This window comes from Macaca thibetana, chromosome 5 (genome assembly GCF_024542745.1).
Source record: "Macaca thibetana thibetana isolate TM-01 chromosome 5, ASM2454274v1, whole genome shotgun sequence".
Taxonomy (NCBI): Eukaryota; Metazoa; Chordata; class Mammalia; order Primates; family Cercopithecidae; genus Macaca; species Macaca thibetana.
This window is the reverse complement of record NC_065582.1, coordinates 102,010,373-102,019,326: the sequence shown is the minus strand read 5'-3', so window position 1 is coordinate 102,019,326 and position 8,954 is coordinate 102,010,373. Positions and strand designations below refer to the sequence as shown.

Sequence of the window (8,954 nt, the reverse complement as noted above, 5' to 3'; positions counted from 1 at the left end):
GCAAGTTTCTGTGCTCTCACTCTAAGCAGCTGCACTTTCTCCCTCCCTAGAATTAATAGGTCTCCTGATAGTCAATGCCTGCCTATATCCATGAGCCAACCGCTCTGCCTGCTCTCAAAATGGTATTTAGAAACCAATATTTGGGTACGGTTTTGCTATTGCTATTGAGATGTCAATATTCTCAGGTCCTTTCAGGGGATTCAACTAACCAATGCTGTGTGTGTGTATGTACACACATACATATGAGCATGTAGATATATATACAAGAACACACATATAAATGTGTATGAATATGGATATGAAAACATATATGTAAATGTGTGTACACATTTATGTTTATATCAATCTTAATATATTAAAGACCATTAGGTCACTCCAGTACTTCCAATTCTAATCCATCACCACAAGGTTCATTCTAGTTTTCGCTATTTCGTTTTTTTTTTCAAAACCACATTCAGTTTTTTATTTTATTTTATTTTATTTTATTTTATTTTATTTTTTTAGACGGAGTCTCACTCTGTCACCCAGGCTGGAGTGCAGTGGTGCGATCTCGGCTCACTGCAAGCTCCTCCTCCTGGGTTCATGCCATTCTCCTGCCTCAGCCTCCAGAGTAGCTGGAACTACAGGCGCCCGCCACCGCACCCGGCTAATTTTTTGTATTTTTAGTAGAGACGGGGTTTCACCGTGTTAGCCAGGATGGTCTCGATCTCCTGACGTCGTGATCCGCCCGTCTCGGCCTCCCAAAGTGCTGAGATTACAGGCCTGAGCCACCGCGCCCGGCCTCAGTTTTTATTTAATTTTCCATTGGGCAATTTACATATCTCTTCACTCTGTCTTTTAAGTTAGTGTGACAGGCCGGGCGCGGTGGCTCACGCCTGTAATCCCAGCACTTTGGGAGGCCGAGGCGGGCGGATCACAAGGTCAGGAGATCGAGACCACAATGAAACCCCGTCTCTACTAAAAATACAAAAAATTAGCCGGGCGCGTTGGCGGGCGCCTGTAGTCCCAGCTATTCAGGAGGCTGAGGCAGGAGAATGGCGTGAACCCAGGAGGCGGAGCTTGCAGTGAGCCGAGATCGCGCCACTGCACTCCAACCTGGGCGACAGCGTGAGACTCCGTCTCAAAAAAAAAAAAAAAAAAAAAAAAAAGTTACTGTGACAATTTTCCATAATAAACTACTTAAAGAGAAGCTTTGGTCAAGAATGGAATGAAGTCGCAAAAAATAAAAAATAAAAAATAAAGCACTGCTTTTAAAAAACCAACACTTTAACCAATTTTATATTCAAACAAAAACCACACGGTATTGGCGTGATACGTGTTCTCAGTGTTTCCTCGGGGCTGGCTTCCTCGCCATCGTGCCACGGCACAGCTGCGATCTGCCACAGTTTGTCCTGCTGGATGGCGGAGGCTCACTCAACTTCACATTATCCGGAGGTCCTGGATGGAAGACTCGAGGGTCTTGAAATCCCAAATTGTCATGGCTCCATCGATGCCAGTAGTGCAAACTTTGAGACATTCTTGCTTGTCCACCTCGAAGAGACTTGAGTGATGCTATTCGGGTGCAGCATCTCCAAGGTCGTGTTGCGGTCCTCAGTCGTCCGTGTTGCCGTCCTCAGTCGTCCGTGTTGTGGAAGTGTTCCATGGCAGACACGTTGCGTTGGATGCTGTGTTTCGGAATGTCTAACTTGGAGATGAAGGTCAGGGAACCTTGGTCATCGTAAAGAGCACTGGGCAGCAGTCATGGCCAGCAGCCACCACGCCGTTCTCTGAGACAAATGAGACACTCAGGAGCGGCAGGAACTCCGTGTGAGACCTGCCCACTTTTTGAGGCCTCAGCAACAGACACGGTGCTGTCGTGGCTGACTCAGGCCAGGCGGCTCCCACTGGCAGAGAAGCTGACCCCATGGACCCAGCCACCAGTGCCACTGCCACCAAACTCTTATATCAGCTGCCCAAAAGGCATCTTGCTGCCCCAGTGCATACTGACTGGCTTTTCATCCACTTTTTTTTTTTTTAATTTATTTTTTGAGACGGAGTCTCGCTCTGTTACCCAGGCTGGAGTGCAATGGCGCGATCTCGACTCACTGTGAACTCCGCCTCCAGGGTTCACGCCATTCTCCTGCCTCAGCCTCCCGAGTAGCCGTCATCCACTTCTTTAATGCAGGCAGAAAACAGTCTGCATTTGAAGTCACATGGTCCTGCTGCCAGCAAAACGTTGTTGGGATGGCAATCCAAGCTGAGCACTGTGGAGCGAATTGGCTCTTTAATGTGCTTGCTCACCCACGGGTCATTTTCAGACTCAAAGTAACAAACAGAAATGAATCGTGCTCCACTTCCCACAGCAAATTTGTTCTCTAGTGGGGACTACTTCACAAAAGTAGCTGCACAGTTAATTCTCAGGATCACCAGGTTTGGCTTCCAGACACCATCTTTCTGACTCCAGACATAGGCACTGTGGTCTGCCCTGCAAGTGATGGTGCAGTCGCTTTTGGGAGCCCAGTCAATACCTGCTGATACCTCCGTTGTGCTCCTTGAGTTCACAGGCTTTCACCCACCGACTCCCGTTCCTCTTCTTCCTTTTTTTTGTTTGTTTGTTTGTTTGTTTTTTGACGGAGTCTGGCTCTATTGCCCAGGCTGGAGTGCAGTGGCATGATCTCGGCTCACTGCAACCTCCATTTCTGAAAGGGGGCAAGCAATTCTCCTGTCTCAGCCTCCCGAGTAGCTGGGATTACAGGCACACACCACCACGCCTGGCTAATTTTTGTATTTTCAGTAGAGATGGGGTTCCACCATCTTGGCCAGGCTGGTCTTTTACTCCTGACCCCGTGATCCACCCGCCGCGGCCTCTCAAAGTGCTGGGATTACAGGTGTGAGCCACAGCGACCGGCTCCATTCTTCTGATAGATGTGCACTTAGTGATTATTGGAACTGAGGGCAATCTGGATACGATCCTTGTTCCAGGCATGACCGGTGATTGGCTCTAATAAAAACTGATACAGTGACATTATTCTTAGTGTTTTCAAAGGAGAGAAAGCTGGGGTCAGGGGAGTCCCGACGGGCTTGGAGTGGAGGATTTCCGGACTCTGGGCAGTCATCGCAAACAGGCTCGCCACGGGGACGGAGGACTAGTTTTCTCTATTTCTATACTTTAATCCCTTCTCTGACAGTGAGAAATCTGACCCTCATTACCTTTGACATATTAATTTACCTGAATATATTAATCTTCCTGAATAAGACCAACCTCCCATCACCTCCTCCATTCCCTCCCCATGCAGACATCCTCCTCACCTCATTGTATTCTGATATGCAATACCAGGCTACCACAGGCTTGTGGGTGAAAGCCCTCCCACGCCATTGGTGCTGTTGTGTTCTCTGAGCTGCTCCCCTGCAGAAGCAGCTTCCATCCATCAGCCACCCCAGTTCTGACTCCCCACACCAGGTGGCTCCCATGTATGGATGACTTCCTCTCCTTTCTTGGGCTCCAGCACCCAGTGCTGGGCCATTTCCATGAATGGATATCCTCCTAACCCCTTTAGGTTCTGACTCTTCACATCAGGCTACCTCCATGTCTACCCAAAACCTGTGAATGTGATTATTCAGAAATAGAGTTACAGCAGATGTAATCAAGTTAAGATGAAGTCATATGGCTTTAGGGTGGGCCTTAATTCAATGACTGATGTACTTACAAGAAGAGGGAAGGCCTGGAGCAGTGGTTCACACCTGTAATCCCAGCACTTTGGGAGGCCAAGGTGGGCAGATCACCTGAGATTGGGAGTTTAAGACCAGCTTGATCAACATGGAGAAAGAAACCCCATCTCTACTAAAAATACAAAATTAGCTGGGAGTGGTGGCACATGCCTGTAATCCCAGCTACTTGGGAGGCTGAGGCAGGAGAATCGCTTGAACCTGGGAGGCAGAGGTTGCAGTGAGCTGAGATCATACCATTAAACTCCAGCCTGGGCAACAAGACCGAAACTCCGTCTCAAAAGAAAAAAAAAAAAAAAAAAAGAAGAAGAAGAAGAGGGAAATTTGGACTCAGATATACAAGGAAAATGCCATGTGAGGATGGAGGCAGAGGTTGCAGTGATACGTCTACAAGCTAAGGAACATCAAGGAGTGCCAGCAACCACCAGAAGCTAGGAAGAGGGAATGAACAATTCTCCCCTAGAGGCTTGAGAGACAGCATGGCCTGCTTACATTTTGCTTTCAGACTTCTGACCTCCAGAACTATGAGACAATACATTTCTGTTGCTTTAAGCCACCTGGTTTGTGGTCATTTGTTACAGCAGCCCTAGGGAAGTAATACATCTACTTTGTCTGGAGCAAGAGGACAGAAGTATGTACTTCCATTGATTTATGTGCAGTTGCTAAGAATTTGGTTGGATGGTCAAGGAAGGAAGAAGATTGAAAGACTGTTGACAAAGAAGTATGGGGAACAGGTATGTTGATGTACCTTTTGGAAAGGACATAGACTGCGAAGACATGTGAGTGCTCATCAAGGGACATTCACAGCTGAGGATGCTCTGAATAACCAAATGGACAATATGACATACTATGTGGATGCCAAAATAAAATAAAATAAAATAAACTTTTTCCAGATACTTAATGTTTACTTAATGGGCACATGAATAAAGTGGTCATGATGGCAAGAATGGAGGCTAGACATGGACTCAACAACGTGGGCTTCTCCTGAAGCTCCTAACCAAGGTTAGCCAAGCAGACACTATTGCTGAGCACCTTATCTGCCAACAGCAGATGCCAACACTGACCCCTGATATGGCACCATTGCCATATGATTAGCAGCTGTCTGGTAGCAGGCTGATTATACTGGAACTCTTCCATTACTGAGAGGGCAGAAATTCATTCTTATTAGAATTGACACATATTCTGGCTATAGATGCCTTTTCTACTCCTAATGATTCTGCCAGGACCTCCACAGACTCATAGAATACCTTGTCCACTCTCATGGTATTCCACAGAGCACTGCTTCTGCTCAAGAAATTCATTTCATGGTAATGAGAATACAGCAGTGAACTCATGCCTACAGAATGCGGATACTCCATCATCTACAAGTGGCTTCCCTATCTTAAAGGCAAAATTGCTTACTGAAAACTCATTTATGCTGCCTGTCTTAGTCTGTTTGAGCTCCAATAACAAAATACTATGGACTAGGTGGTTTATAAACCAGAGAAATTTACAGTCACGGCTGGGTATGATGTCTCAAGCCTACAATCTCAACACTTTGGGAGGCCAAGGTGGGAAGATTGCGTAAGGCCAGGAGTTCAAGATCAGCTTGGGCAACATAGTAAGACATTTCTACAAAAAAATTAAAAAATTAGCTGGGCTTGGTGGCATGTGCCTGTAGCCCTAGCTACTCAGGAGGTTGAGGTGAATGAATCCCTTGAGCCCAGGAATTCAAGGCTGTAATGAGCTATGATCATGTCACTTCACTGCACCCTGGGCAGCAGAATCAGACTCGGTCTTCAAAAAAGAGGAAACAGAGAAGGAAGGAAGGAAGAAAGAAAGGAAGGAAGGAAGGAAGGAAGGAAGGAAGGAAGGAAGGAAGGAAGGAAGGAAGGAGAGAGGCAGAGAGGAAGAAAGAGAAAGAAAGAGAAAGAGAGAAAGAAAGAAAAAGAAAGAAAGAAAAAAGAAAGAAGAAAGAAAAATAAGGAAAGGAAAAGAAAGAAAGAAAGAAAGAAAGAGAAAGAAAGAGAAAGAAAGAAAGAAAAGAAAGAAAGAAAAGAAAGAAAGAAAGGAAAGAAAGAAAGAAAGAAAGAAAAAAGAAAGAAAGAAAGAAAGAAAGAAAGAAAGAAAGAAAGAAAGAAAGAAAGAAAGAAAGAAAGAAAGAAAGAAAGAAAGAAAGAAAGAAAAGTACAGATGGGAAGTAAGGAAGGAAGGGAGGGAGGAAGAGAAAGAAAGAAAAAGAAGAAAGGAAAGAAAGAAAGAAAGAAAGAAATTTACAGTTATGTATCATGTAAAAACAGGAATACCTTCTAAGAAATGTCTTCTTAAGTGATTTTGTCATTGTGAATATCTTAGATTGTGCTTACACAAACCTGGATGGTATAGCCTCCTACACCCCTAGGCCATGTGAGATAACCTATTGCTCCTAGGCTACAAACCTTTACAGCATGTTACTGTACTGAATACTATTGGCAGTTGAAATGGTAAGTATTTGTATAAACATAGAAAAGATAATGTGTTGTACTATCACTAGGTATAGGAATTTTTCAACCCTACTATAATCATATGTGACCATCCATCATTGACCATTATGTCACTATGCAATGCAAGATCAAGGTGCCATCCACTTCTGTGTCTGGTGAGATCTCTCTTCTGGATAGACAGCCTTCTTTTCACTCTAACGGCACATGGCAGAAGGGGTGATGGGTCTCTCTCAGTCCTTTTTTTATTTATAAGGGCGCTAATCCCATTCATGAGGGCTATGCCCTCCTGACCTCCCAAAGGCCCCACTTCCAAGTACTATCACCTTGGGGGTAAGGATTTCAACATACGAATTTTGGCGGGACATAAACATTTAGAACACAGCAGTGCCAGATGTGAAACCACACATTAAAAGATAGGATTTTGACTTGTAAGATGCAGTATATGCTTTGAATCAGAGACCATGATGTAGTGCCATCTCCTCCACAGCCAGAACAAGAGTCTAGGAATCAAGGATTATGAATGGGAGTGGCTCCTTTCACTACTGTATCAAATAACCCACTTATAAAATGTTTCTTCCTATCCTGGCAACTCTGAGATTTGCTGATGTGAAAGTTTTTGTTCTCAAGAGAGAAATGTTTCCATCAGAAATATAACTATGTATCCAGTCCACTACACTGGAAGATGAGGACACAACCTGACCATCTTGGGATGCTTATGTCACAAACTAACAGGTAGAATAAGTGGTTTCTATACTGCTGGTGACTGATCCCAACTACCAAAGGGGAACTTAGGTTACTGCTAAACCACGAGTACAAAGAGAACTATGTAAGGAACCCAGGGGATTTCCTGGAACATCTCTTAGTACTTCCATGTGTGTATTAGTCAGGGTTCTCCAGAGAGACAGAACCAACCGTGTGTGTGTGTGTGTGTGTGTGTGTCTGTGTGTGTGTGTGTGTGTGTGTGTGCATGATATGGGGAGATTTATTAGAGGAATTGGCTCACATGATTATGAAGACTGAGAAATCCCATGGCAGGCCATCTGCAAGCTGGAGACCCTAAGTTGCTGGTAGTGTGGCTCAGTCCAAGTTCAAAATCCTCACAGCCCGGGAAGCTGATGGTGTAATACTCAGTCCAAGGCCAAGGGTCTGAGAACTGGGGGCATTGGTGTAAGTCCTGGAGTCCCATAATCAGACAGCGTGAAATTCTGATGTCTGAGGGCAGGACAAGGAGAGTATCCCAGCTGCAGGAAAAAGAGAGAGAGAGAGAGAGAGAGAGAGAATTCCTTTTCTCTCCTTTTTTATTCTATATGTACTAAACTCCTCAGTAAATGGTCACTTGGCCACACCCTTAGTGTTCTCTCTTGAACTCTTGAACACACTTTTTCATTTTTTACATGACCAGGCTGAAACTTTTCAAATATTTCCATTCTGCTTTTTTTTTTTTCTTTTCTTTCTTTCTTTCTTCTTTTTTTTTTTTTTTTTTTTTTTTTTTTTTTTTGAGAAGAAGTCTTGCTGTGTCACCCAAGCTGGAGTGCAGTGGCATGATCTCGTCTAACTGCAATCTCTGCCTCCCGGGTTCAAGTGATTCTCCTGCCTCAGCCTCCTGAGTAGCTGGGATTACAGGCATGCACCACCATGCTTGGCTTATTTTTTTTATTTTTAGTAGAGGTAGGGTTTCACCATGTTGGCCAGCCTGGTGTTGAAGTCCTGACCTCAAGTGATCCGCCTGTCTCAGCCTCCCAAAGTGCATGGATGACAGGCGTGAGCTGCTTTGCATGGCCCCATTCTCCTTCCTTTTAAATTATGAATTCCATCTTAAGTCATTTATTTTGTCTTGTATCTTACTGTATGTGGTTAAAAGTAGCCACACGGATCCTAAAAATATTTTTCTTAGAAATTTATTTTTCCCAGCTGGGTGTGGTGGCTAACAACTATAACGCCTGCACTTTGAGAAGCCAAGGCAGGGAATTCAGTTGAGCTCAGGAGTTCAAAACCAGCCTGGGCAACAAAATGAGACCCTGTCTCTGCAAAAAATTTAAAAATTAGCTGTGTGGGGGAGTGCATCTGTAGTCCCAGCTACTCAGGAGGCCAAGATGGGAGAATTGCTTGAGCCCGGGAGTTTGAGGCTGCAATGAGCTATGATCGCACCACTGCATTCCAGCATGGGTGACAGAGCAAGATCCTGTCTTAAAAACAACAACAACATGAAAAAAGCTCTTCCATCAGATACTCTAGCTTATCACTCTTAAATTCTGCCTTCTGTAAAGTCTAGGGCATGAACACAAGTCAGCCAAGTTCTTTGCCATTTCATAATAGGGATGACCTTTACTCCAGTTTCCAATAAGGTATTCCTCTTTTCCATGTAAGACCTCATCAGATTGGCCTTTACTGTCCATATTTCCACCAATATTCTAATCATGGTCACTTAGGTAATCTATAATTAGTCTCAACCCTTCCCTGCAGCTCTCCTCTTCTTCTGAGCCCTCACCAGAATCACCCTTCATACTCCATTTACAGCAATCTAGTCTTTTCTAGCCTGCTGCTCCAAATTTTTTTAGCCTCTACCCATTACCCAGTTCCAAAGCTACTTCCACATTTTCAAGTATTTATTACAGTAACAACTCCAATCTTGGTACCAATTTTTTGTCTTAGTTCATTTTGTGCTGTTATAACAGAATGTCACAAACTAGATCATTTGTAAACAGAAGAAACTATTTAGCTCGCAGTTCTGGAGGCTGGGAAGTCAAAGATTGTGAGCCTTCATCTGGTGAGGACCTTCTTGCTGCA

The 8,954-nt window shown here is 44.3% G+C and overlaps 1 pseudogene; it reads right to left on the bottom strand.

Annotated features, from left to right (window-relative positions):
* Positions 1-1,394: 1,394 nt before the first annotated feature.
* Positions 1,395-3,049, bottom strand: LOC126954707 (actin-related protein 2/3 complex subunit 1A-like; annotated as a pseudogene).
* Positions 3,050-8,954: the final 5,905 nt, after the last annotated feature.